At 52.5% G+C, this 12,500-nt stretch overlaps 1 protein-coding gene and 1 long non-coding RNA gene across 2 annotated transcripts in view; both read right to left on the reverse strand.

Moving 5' to 3' along the window:
* Window positions 1-12,500, reverse strand: part of atg2a (autophagy related 2A) — a 180,815-nt gene that overhangs the window by 60,547 nt on the left and 107,768 nt on the right. The gene's annotated exons all lie outside the window — the stretch shown is intronic.
* LOC121306326 lies at window positions 190-4,247 on the reverse strand. Its single transcript, XR_005948198.1, has 3 exons — window positions 4,204-4,247; window positions 2,680-2,758; window positions 190-1,271 (listed from the first exon to the last, which is right to left on the reverse strand). It is a non-coding gene; the product is annotated as an uncharacterized LOC121306326 (long non-coding RNA).

Here is a 12,500-nt window from a genome sequence, read left to right on the forward strand (position 1 = left end):
TTCCCTCTGCTTTACCAGACCTCTCTGTGCTTTACAATGCTTCCCTGTGCTTTACCAGACCTCTCTGTGCTTTACAATGCTTCAGCTTTACCTCTCTGTGCTTTACAATGCTTCCCTGTGCTTTACCAGACCTCTCTGTGCTTTACAATGCTTCCCTATGCTTTACCAGACCTCTCTGTGCTTTACAATGCATTCCCATGCTGACACTGTGCTGTATCACACTGTGCTGTACCACACCGCTGTAATGTCACTGTGTTGTATCACACTGTGCTGTGAGGAAGGGTACTGAGAGACGGGGGATGTGTGTGCAGGGTGTCCCGGGAGAGCTGGGTGTCTCTGTGTCTCCAATTAGCTCAGCGCAGAGTTGAACTCGTTAGCTAATCTCACAGTTTAATTAACATTTCAGTCCGAGCACAGCAGCTAAACAAGGAGTCATGAGGGACTGAGGTTACTCCCTCTCCCTCTCCCTCTCTCTCTCTCTCACACTCTGTCCATCTCTCTCATATAGACAGCTGTTCTGTAGATGGGAGAGCTGTCAGTGTATTGCAGCGTGTTTGTATTCTAGTATTGCAGTGGGAGAGGGTTGTAGACGGGAGAGCTGTCAGTGTATTGCAGCGTGTTTGTATTCTAGTATTGCAGTGGGAGAGGGTTGTAGACGGGAGAGCTGTCAGTGTATTGCAGCGTGTTTGTATTCTAGTATTGCAGTGGGAGAGGGTTGTAGACGGGAGAGCTGTCAGTGTATTGCAGCGTGTTTGTATTCTAGTATTGCAGTGGGAGAGGGTTGTAGACGGGAGAGCTGTCAGTGTATTGCAGCGTGTTTGTATTCTAGTATTGCAGTGGGAGAGGGTTGAAGATGGGCGATGGTTCCAGAATGCATTGCAGGCCTGGCCAGGCTTTTCAAAACATTCACCTCAGTCTTTAATGAACTCGAAAAACATGTTAGTGTTACAACATGAGAGACACAGAGAGCTGGAAACACACACAGCGGCCTGGAAACATGAACAGGTCTGAGAAAGACATCTAGTGGAAACGCTTGCCATTGAATTGACACTGAAGACACTGAGAAAGACTTCTAGTGGAAACGCTTGTATTGAATTGACGCTGAAGACACTGAGAAAGACTTCTAGTGGAGACGCTTGCTGTTGACACACGTAGGGGGCTGTCGGGGTTCAGGGTTCAGGGCGAGGGCGTTAGTATTTTCTGGGAGGCAGTCTCTGCAGATCCTGTGTTTGTTTCAGTTGATCCTCACAGCTTGCTCTTCTGTGGAGTTCCTGCAGCAACAAGACAATGCAGGAACCAAGAAACACTACATAGTGTGTGTGTGTGTGTGTGTGTGTGTGTGTGTGTGTGTGTGTGTGTGTGTGTGTGCGTGCGTGTGTGTGTGTGTGTGTGTGTGTTGTGTGTGTGCGCCGGTGTGTGCGTGTGTGGTGGTGTGCTGGTTGTGTAGCACGCACACACACACGTGTCACGGTGTGGTGCGCCACGCGTGCACAAAAAGCACACAGTGACGCCCGTTGTGTGAGCACGTGTGCGTGTGTGCGTGTGTGTGCGTGCGTGCATGCGAGTGAGTGCGCGTAGTGTGTTAGAGCGTGCGTATGTGTGCACACAACGGTGCACGAACACACACAGTGTGTGCACGGTGTGTGCTTGCGGTGTGTGTGTGTGTCTGTGTGTGTGTGTGTGTGTGTGTGTGTGTGCGTGTGTGTGCCAACACACCAACACTGAGTGTGTGTGTCACGGTGTGCGGTGCACTGTGTTGTGTGTGTGTGTGTGTGTGTGTGTGTGTGGTGTGTGTGTGTGTGCGTGCGTGTGTGTGTGTGCGTGTGTGTCTCGGTGTGTGTGTGTGTGTGTGTGTGGTGTGTCGCACACACAGAGACGGCACACACACCACCCCACCACACGCCACGCACAACACAGAGCAACACGCACACAACAGTTGCCACACGCACGCAAACACACGCACGCACTACACAGGGAGCCACACGCACGCACCGGTGTCTCGGTGTGTGTGTGTGTGTGTGCGTGTGTGTGTGTGTCTGCGTGTCAGAGGGAGGTCTTGTTGGTTAAACTGTATTTCACACAGGGGATAATTAGTGCCACATGGAGCAGCTCTGTATATATAGAGAGAGAAATATGTTCAATGTGCTGCATTAACTTTGGTGATTCTTGTATGACTCAGTCTTGCTGATAAATAAGATTTGCATTTTGAGAGACAGAGAGAGAGACGGAGAGAGAGACAGAGAGACAAGACAGAGAGAGAGAGATTCTTGTATGTACCCCCTCACAAAAACCAATTCGTGTACACGGAGTGTTTTAATAGATAGGAAATATACCAATTGTGCTAATTTGGTGGTTTCGTGGTATTGACAGCTCAGTCTGTAAATAAGAATGTTCCATTTTTGAGAGAGAGAGACGGAGAGAGAGACAGAGAGAGAGACAGAGAGTGAGATGGGGGGAGTGTTTTTAAGCACATTAAAATATGTACTAGAGGTTACAGATCAAGGACAGACAGACAGACAGCAAACCATGCCAGGTACCTGTCGAGGCACAGAGACAGTGGGCCTGCCTGTCAAGCTGAAATATGAGGACATAAACGAGTATACAAGAGCAGTCTCACTCTCTCTGTCTCACTCTCACCATCTCACTCTCAGTGCGTCTCACTCTCACTGTCTCACTCACCTGGAAAGTATTTGGGAAGCTTTGTTTTATAAATCAGCTCATCAGACTGCAGGAACACACAGAACACGATCCGATCAAACTGGGGAGAGGAGAGAGGGAGGGGAGGGGGACAGGGAGGGGAGGGATTATTGTTAATACAGTGAATCGTAGGAAAAGAAGGAATTATAGAACATGTCTGTCTGTCATTCCCTCCCATTCCTCTCCTCTCTCCTCTCTCCCCTGTTATCAGTCCTCAGCAATGTGTTTGTGTCGGTTCTCTCTCTCCTCACTCTCTGAGATTACTGTGCCACAACTGCGTGAAACTAATAATTACAAATCTCATTTTCCACCCCGGCGGAGTTAACCCCTTCACTGCTGGATAATCTCAAACACAGAGATACACCAACACTGACACTGAGACATAGAAATAGACACACTTCTCTCTCCCCTCCTCTCTCCTCTCCTCTCTTCCCTCACCTCTCTTCTCTCAATTTATCTGGTCTCACACTCCGGTAATCTCACACCCAGGTAATCTCACACCCAGGTAATCTCACACCCAGGTAATCTCACACCCAGGTAATCTCACACTCCGGTAATCTCACACCCAGGTAATCTCACACTCCTGTAATCTCACACTCCGGTAATCTCACACTCCTGTAATCTCACACTCCTGTAATCTCACACCCAGGTAATCTCACACTCCGGTAATCTCACACCCAGGTAATCTCACACTCCTGTAATCTCACACCCAGGTAATCTCACACTCCTGTAATCTCACACTCCTGTAATCTCACACCCAGGTAATCTCACACTCCGGTAATCTCACACTCCGGTAATCTCACACCCAGGTAATCTCACACTCCGGTAATCTCACACTCAGGTAATCTCACACTCAGGTAATCTCACACCCAGGTAATCTCACACTCCTGTAATCTCACACTCCTCACACCCAGGTAATCTCACACTCCGGTAATCTCACACTCAGGTAATCTCACACCCCGGTAATCTCACACCCAGGTAATCTCACACTCCTGTAATCTCACACTCAGGTAATCTCACACCCAGGTAATCTCACACCCAGGTAATCTCACACTCCTGTAATCTCACACTCCGGTAATCTCACACCCAGGTAATCTCACACTCCTCACACTCCAGGTAATCTCACACTCAGGTAATCTCACACCCAGGTAATCTCACACTCCAGGTAATCTCACACCCAGGTAATCTCACACCCAGGTAATCTCACACCCAGGTAATCTCAAACCCAGGTAATCTCACACCCAGGTAATCTCACACCCAGGTAATCTCACACTCCTGTAATCTCACACCCAGGTAATCTCACACCCAGGTAATCTCAAACCCAGGTAATCTCACACAGGTAATCTCACACTCCTGTAATCTCACACTCCTGTAATCTCACACTCCAGGTAATCTCACACTCCGGTAATCTCACACTCCTGGTAATCTCACACTCCGGTAATCTCACACCCAGGTAATCTCACACCCAGGTAATCTCAAACCCAGGTGAATCTCACACAGGCTCACCTGCTGTGGTTTCTGCTGCAGGCATTCTCTCACAGTCCTGAGCAGGGGAAAGCCTGTGGAGAAACCAGTCAGAGCACCGGGAATATTGTACTGCACTGTGCTGTGCTTTCCATTGATATTCTATACTCTCCCTTTCCCCCTCTTTCTTCCCCTCTTACTCTCCCCTCTTTCTCCCCTCCCTCACCATCTCCTCAGCCCCTCCCTCTCTCCTCAGCCCCTCCCTCTCTCCTCAGCCCCTCCCTCTCTCCTCTCAGCCCCTCCCTCTCTCCTCTCAGCCCTTCCCTCTCTCCTCAGCTCCTTCCTCTCTCCTCAGTTCCTCCCTCTCTCCTCTCTCTCTCTCTCTCCTCACACACTTCCCTCTCTCCTCAGCTCCTTCCTCTCTCCTCAGTTCTTCTAGTTTCTCTCTCTCTCTCTGATGACACTCTGGAGCCCAAACGCTGCTCTGCTCGACTCACCTCTTCTAGTTTCAATAATAACACTGATGAAGCTCTGGAGCCCAAACGCTGCTCTGCTCGACTCGCTCTCTTCTAGTTTCAATAATAACACTGATGAAGCCCTGGAGCCCAAACGCTGCTCTGCTCGACTCGCTCTCTTCTAGTTTCAATAATAACACTGATGAAGCTCTGGAGCCCAAACGCTGCTCTGCTCGACTCGCTCTCTTCTAGTTTCAATAATAACACTGATGAAGCTCTAGAGCCCAAACGCTGCTCTGCTCGACTCGCTCTCTTCTAGTTTCAATAATAACACTGATGAAGCTCTAGAGCCCAAACGCTGCTCTGCTCGACTCGCTGTCTTCTAGTTTCAATAATAACACTGATGAAGCTCTGGAGCCCAAACGCTGCTCTGCTCGCCTGGAAAGGGCGGAGGAGGAGAGAAAGGCCTCTCCTCCTCCCCTCTCTCTCCCTCTCTCCCTCTCCCCTCGGGGAGAGAAAAGAAGGCGAGAGGAGTAGAGAGTCGTGGCTCCAGGGGAGGAGATGACGAGAGGAGATGGGTCCCTCTCCTCCTCTCTCTAATCTGTCCTACTCCCTCCCTCCCTCCATCCTACTCTCCTCCTCCTCTCCTCTCTTCGTCCCTCCCTCCCCTCCTCTCTCTCTCTATATGATTAATCCTCTGTTTTGATGAATGGTGTTAGTTGGTAGAAAATCAACTCTGCGATCGATGCTGACAAAACAGCCAGCGGAATGTGTCAGTAATTACCCTTTGCGTGAGAGCAGCGCAAGTCTAGTCTCGTTCACATCCTTGTGGGGGGGGGGGGGGGGGGGGGGGACGCACAGACAGACAGACAGACAGCCCCCCCCCCCCCCCCCCGAATCCCCAAACGACAGCACAGAGGCTGCTCGAGTTCAGAGGAAATGAAGCAACGGTGACGGCTGCCGAGGCCGAGGCGAGAGGCGCCGGGGCGTTACTGTCCAGTCTCCAATCAGCCTCGCGAGCGTGCTGAGGAATTCAGAGAAGCGTTTACAATTGCAACGGGGTAAGAAATACCAAACCCCTTCTCAAAACACACTGACCAAAATAGGAGCGAGGCAGCTCAGAACCAAGCAGCGAATAAGTAAGGGATGAGAAAGAGACTGGTCTGGTTAATACAGTCAGTGTTTGAACAAGACGAGGGGTTTGAGGCAGTCAGGAGCATCAATAGAGACACTGAACACTGGAACGGACAGAAAGAAAGAGAGAGGGAGGGAGTGTCTGTGTGAGTGAGAGAGAGACACTGAGACACACAACACTGGAACGGACAGAGAGATACACTGAGACACACACTGCACAAACTGTTGAAACCACACTGAGCCAACTGTCTTAACTCTAATAATATTAATGATATTGGTGTTCTAACTGGCACGCACGGCCCCCAAAGTCAGTACCCGATGGTTCAGTTTGGCGTATCCCGTTTTGCACCCCCCCCCTAGAGAGGCACACTGCGGCTGCAAGAGAATGTGCACGCTGGGCCGGCAGTCTGTACCCGCTGGTCAGTTTGGCGTCTCCCGTCTTGCACCCCCCCCAGAGAGGCACACTGCTGTCTCAAGAGAGGACCTGCAGAGCGGTGGATAGAACTATCCACTGAGAGAAGGGGAGAGGGGAGAGGGGAAGGCGGAGTGGAGAGCAGAGGGGAGGGGAGACGGGTAGAGGGGAGAGCGGAGTGGAGAGGGGAGAGGAGGAGAGAGAGAGGGAGAGAGAGAGAGAGAGAGGGGAGAGAGAGGGGAGAGGGAAAGGGGAGAGGAGAGCATAGGAGAGGGGAGAGGGGAGTGGAGAGGGGAGAGAGGGGAGAGGAGGGGAGAGGAGAGAGAGAGATGTAAATTAATGGCTGACGTGGAGATCAAGCTGACAGTCTCCTTTCAACACGCTGGCATCCATTTCCATTACAATATACCTTCAGAGAGACAGAAAGAGAGGTTCAGGATTTCTGTCCATTTGCTCTATTGACTTTTCTCACACGACATCATTCAAACTGAAAACCCTCTTCCTCTCCCCCCCCCCCCCCCCCCGAGTACCCCCTCAACTTGCTTTTTCTTTTCTCTCTTCAGTCACACTCTGCTGTCTCACTTTGGATAATAGGAGTTGTATTTGCTCTTGAGAGAGTCTCTTTCTCGAGAACCAGACTCTCTCTCTCTCTCTCTCTCACTCTCTCTCTCGCTCTCTCTCTCTCTTTCTCCCCCTCTCTCTCGCTCTCTCCAGCACACTCTCAACTGACAACGACAACCACATGAAAAATCATCAGAGTTCAAACAGAAAAGAGAGATCCAGTCAAGCCTATTAATAAACCCAGCTGAATTGGTAAAGGCAGAGACTGGGGGGGGGGTTTGGCTCAGCGCTGGCTCGCTGCTCTCTCGGGTTTGAGGAGCGGGCTGTGATGCAATCCCTCCCAGACTAATCCCGGGGGCCTCGTTACGAGCCGAGACAACAGCCAGCCAACTGTGAAAACAAACAAGCACAGAGACGGACACAGCTTGTTAAGAGAGAGAGCGCTCGTTAACGAGATCACACACCTGAGACAGGCCACCTGGGAGCCACACTGCCCCCTGGAGGCGGGGGGAGACACTACGAGAAACCGAGTCAAGCAGAGCAGTGTTTGGGCTCTAGAGCGTCATCAGTGTTATTATTGAAACTAGAAGAGAGCGAGTCGAGCAGAGCAGCGTTTGGGCTCCAGAGCTTCATCAGTGTTATTATTGAAACTAGAAGAGAGCGAGTCGAGCAGAGCAGCGTTTGGGCTCCAGAGCTTCATCAGTGTTATTATTGAAACTAGAAGAGAGCGAGTCGAGCAGAGCAGCGTTTGGGCTCCAGAGCTTCATCAGTGTTATTATTGAAACTAGAAGAGAGCCAGAGTCTTTTGGGCTCCATCAGCTTGCATCAGTGTTATTATTGAAACTAGAAGAGAGCGAGTCAAGCAGAGCAGCGTTTGGGCTCCAGAGCTTCATCAGTGTTATTATTGAAACTAGAAGAGAGCGAGTCGAGCAGAGCAGCGTTTGGGCTCCAGTTTGGGCAGAGCAGCGTTTCCAGAGCTTCATCAGTGTTATTATTGAAACTAGAAGAGAGCGAGTCGAGCAGAGCAGCGTTTGGGCTCCAGAGCTTCATCAGTGTTATTATTGAAACTAGAAGAGAGCGAGTCAAGCAGAGCAGCGTTTGGGCTCCAGAGCTTCATCAGTGTTATTAGTGAGAGACGCTGTGTCTGGGCTCCAGTGCTTGCTCAGTGTTATTAGTGAGAGACGCTGTGTCTGGGCTCCAGTGCTTGCTCAGTGTTATTAGTGAGAGACGCTGTGTTTGGGCTCCAGTGCTTGCTCAGTGTTATTAGTGAGAGACGCTGTGTTTGGGCTCCAGTGCTTGCTCAGTGTTATTAGTGAGAGACGCTGTGTTTGGGCTCCAGTGCTTGCTCAGTGTTATTAGTGAGAGACGCTGTGTTTGGGCTCCAGTGCTTGCTCAGTGTTATTAGTGAGAGACGCTGTGTTTGGGCTCCAGTGCTTGCTCAGTGTTATTAGTGAGAGACGCTGTGTTTGGGCTCCAGTGCTTGCTCAGTGTTATTAGTGAGAGACGCTGTGTTTGGGCTCCAGTGCTTGCTCAGTGTTATTAGTGAGAGACGCTGTGTTTGGGCTCCATTGTTTGCTCAGTGTTATTAGTGAGAGACGGTGTGTTTGGGCTCCAGTGCTTGCTCAGTGTTATTAGTGAGAGACGCTGTGTTTGGGCTCCAGTGCTTGCTCAGTGTTATTAGTGAGAGACGCTGTGTTTGGGCTCCAGTGCTTGCTCAGTGTTATTAGTGAGAGACGCTGTGTTTGGGCTCCATTGTTTGCTCAGTGTTATTAGTGAGAGACGCTGTGTTTGGGCTCCAGTGCTTGCTCAGTGTTATTAGTGAGAGACGCTGTGTTTGGGCTCCAGTGCTTGCTCAGTGTTATTAGTGAGAGACGCTGTGTTTGGGCTCCAGTGCTTGCTCAGTGTTATTAGTGAGAGACGCTGTGTTTGGGCTCCAGTGCTTGCTCGGTGTTATTAGTGAGAGACGCTGTGTTTGGGCTCCAGTGTTTGCTCAGTGTTATTAGTGAGAGACGCTGTGTTTGGGCTCCAGTGCTTGCTCAGTGTTATTAGTGAGAGACGCTGTGTTTGGGCTCCAGTGTTTGCTCAGTGTTATTAGTGAGAGACGCTGTGTTTGGGCTCCAGTGTTTGCTCAGTGTTATTAGTGAGAGACGCTGTGTTTGGGCTCCAGTGCTTGCTCAGTGTTATTAGTGAGAGACGCTGTGTTTGGGCTCCATTGCTTGCTCAGTGTTATTAGTGAGAGACGCTGTGTTTGGGCTCCAGTGCTTGCTCAGTGTTATTGGTGAGAGACGCTGTGTTTGGGCTCCAGTGCTTGCTCAGTGTTATTAGTGAGAGACGCTGTGTTTGGGCTCCAGTGCTTGCTCAGTGTTATTAGTGAGAGACGCTGTGTTTGGGCTCCAGTGCTTGCTCAGTGTTATTAGTGAGAGACGCTGTGTTTGGGCTCCAGTGCTTGCTCAGTGTTATTAGTGAGAGACGCTGTGTTTGGGCTCCAGTCACTCTGGTTCAATGTGCTGAAGGCCTGCTGGTTTTCTTATTTGTCAGTTTTGTGGGTTTGCGGCGATGGATCACAATTAGCAGACTGCGAGGGGGGGGGGGGGGGGGGGGGGGGGGGGGGGGGGGGGGGGGGGGCGGTGCTGAGGGCACGGAATCGTGGGTCACCGAGACAGATTTCAATCAACCTTCTCTGCGATCAACAACAACCCCCGTACAACAGTCAGGGTGAGGACCAAGTTTCCCGCGAAATTAGGGAAAGAATTCATTAATAGAATGAACAGTCGTACGGACACCACCCAGGAATCCGGAGGAAGAGAGTGTAGGGATGGGGAGTTCTTTCCCGGAAGGGGGGGGGTGTCTGTTTGAAGAGGGGATGAGTTTCAGTAGCGGCCAGCACAGCGCATTAGAGTCCCGATCGATGCATCAATAAATGAACTGAACTGCTTCACCCCAGAATCACTGCCGGAAAATCAATGAGATGCATCTCTCTCCATCCCTCCTCCCTCTCTCCATCCCTCCCTCCTCCCTCTCTCCATCCCTCCTCCCTCTCTCCATCCCTCCTCCCTTCCCCCATCCCTCCCTCCTTCCTTCCTCCATCCCTCCCTCCTCCCTCTCGTCCCCATCCCTCCCTCCTCCCCTCCTCTCCCTCCTCCCTCCCTCCCTCCCTGCCCCTCCCCATCCCTCCCTCCTCCCTCTCTCCATCCCTCCCTCCCTCTCTCCATCCCTCCTCCCTCTCTCCATCCCTCCCTCCTCCCTCTCTCCATCCCTCCTCCCTCCCATCCCTCCCTCCCTCCTCTCCCTCCCTCCCTCCCTCCTCCATCCCTCCTCCCTCTCTCCATCCCTCCTCCCTTCCCCCATCCCTCCCTCCTCCCTCTCTCCATCCCTCCTCCCTCTCTCCATCCCTCCTCCCTCTCCATCCCTCCTCCCTCCCTCCCTCCCTCTCTCCATCCCTCCCTCCTCCCTCTCTCCATCCCTCCTCCCTTCCCCCATCCCTCCCTCCTTCCTTCCTCCATCCCTCCCTCCTCCCTCTCTCCATCCCTCCCTCCCCCTCTCTCCATCCCTCCTCCCTCTCTCCATCCCTCCTCCCTCTCTCCATCCCTCCTCCCTCTCTCCATCCCTCCTCCCTCTCTCCATCCCTCCTCCCTCCCCTCCCTCTCTCCATCCCTCCCTCCTCCCTCCTCCCTCTCTCCATCCCTCCTCTCTCCTCCCTCCTCCCTCTCTCCATCCCTCCTCCCTCTCTCCATCCCTCCTCCCTCTCTCCCCCCCTCCTCCCTCCCCCATCCCTCCTCCCTCCTCTCCCTCCTCCCTCTCTCCATCCCTCCTCCCTCTCTCCATCCCTCCTCCCTCTCTCCATCCCTCCTCCCTCTCTCCATCCCTCCTCCCTTCCCCATCCCTCCCTCCTTCCTTCCTCCATCCCTCCCTCCTCCCTCTCTCCTCCATCCCTCCCTCCTCCCTCTCTCCATCCCTCCCTCTCCCTCTCTCCATCCCTCCCTCCTCCCTCCCCTCCCTCCTCCCTCCTCCTCCCTCCCTCCCTCCCTCCCTCCCTCCCTCCCTCTCTCCATCCCTCCCTCCCTCTCTCCCTCCCTCCTCCCTCTCTCCATCCCTCCTCCCTCTCTCCATCCCTCCTCCCTCTCTCCATCCCTCCTCCCTCCTCCCTCCTCCCCTCTCCATCCCTCCTCCCTCTCTCCATCCCTCCCTCCCTCCTCTCTCCCTCTCCTCCCTCCTCCTCTCTCTCTCCCTCCCTCTTCCCTCTCCCTCCCTCCATCCCTCCCTCCTCCCTCTCTCCATCCCTCCCTCCTCCCTCTCTCCATCCCCCTCCCCTCTCTCCTCACAGAGAGGGAGAGGGGAAGGAGGAGATAGGAGTACTCTCGTCAGAGGGATAGAGGGAGAGGGAGGAGGGAGGGAGGCAGGAGGGGAGACAGGAGGGGTGGAGGGAGAGGAGGAAGGGAGAGGGGAAGGAGGGGGAGGAGGGAGAAAAGAGGAGTCTTCTAGATGGTTCCGCCCCCCTCCCTCCCCATCCCTCATCCTCATACCTCCACTAATCCAGCAAAGCCTGCTATCAAACCGCTCGAATGAACCTGGCAGTGAAGCAGAGTGTAGCGCTGCATCCGTGTGCATCTCAGGGATGAGACATCATTAAAAACAACAAACTACAGGAACAGAATCTGCTCCCCTTGCACCTGACTGTTTACTACAGGGCTGGGAATGAGACTCCCGCTGCACAGCAGTGTGATCCAGTCCTGCTTTCACTAGGAGTTTAATAATCAGACTCCCGCTGCACAGCAGTGTGATCCAGTCCTGCTTTCACTGGGAGTTTAATAATCAGACTCCCGCTGCACAGCGGTGTGATCCAGTCCTGCTTTCACTAGGAGTTTAATAATCAGACTCCCGCTGCACAGCGGTGTGATCCAGTCCTGCTTTCACTAGGAGTTTAATAATCAGACTCCCGCTGCACAGCAGTGTGATCCAGTCCTGCTTTCACTAGGAGTTTAATAATCAGACTCCCGCTGCACAGCAGTGTGATCCAGTCCTGCTTTCACTAGGAGTTTAATAATCAGACTCCCGCTGCACAGCAGTGTGATCCAGTCCTGCTTTCACTAGGAGTTTAATAATCAGACTCCCGCTGCACAGCAGTGTGATCCAGTCCTGCTTTCACTAGGAGTTTAATAATCAGACTCCCGCTGCACAGCAGTGTGATCCAGTCCTGCTTTCACTAGGAGTTTAATAATCAGACTCCCGCTGCACAGCAGTGTGAACCAGTCCTGCTTTCACTAGGAGTTTAATAATCAGACTCCCGCTGCACAGCAGTGTGATCCAGCCCTGCTTTCACTAGGAGTTTAATAATCAACACACCTGAGCTTGTTAGCTAGACACACTGGGGGCTGATCAAGCTGGTAGCAGTAAAACCTGGACTGGATCACACTGCTGTGCAATAGGAGTCTGATTTCCTCCCTGCACACACAAACACACACACACAACCAGTGCGAGGTGAGGTGGAGGGTGGCGGTGGGTCGTCTCTCGACAATTGACACTTTTTTTGTCTCTCTTCTCTACTCTGTCTATTAGACTTGTATTTTTTGTACAACACAACACCAGTCACACAAGAGTCACACTTTAGCTTTGAACAGGGAGAGGAGAGCTGTGGGGAGGAGGAGGGAGGGAGAGAGCGAGGGAGGGCCAGAGTACAGACGAAGAGAGGTTAGGAGAGAGGGGAGAGGGGAGAGACGGGAGAGAGTACCTTCCTCCCTCTCTCTCCATCTCTCCCCTCTCCCTCTCTGCCTCTGTCT

Source organism: Polyodon spathula, chromosome 47, assembly GCF_017654505.1.
Source record: "Polyodon spathula isolate WHYD16114869_AA chromosome 47, ASM1765450v1, whole genome shotgun sequence".
NCBI lineage: Eukaryota > Metazoa > Chordata > Actinopteri > Acipenseriformes > Polyodontidae > Polyodon > Polyodon spathula.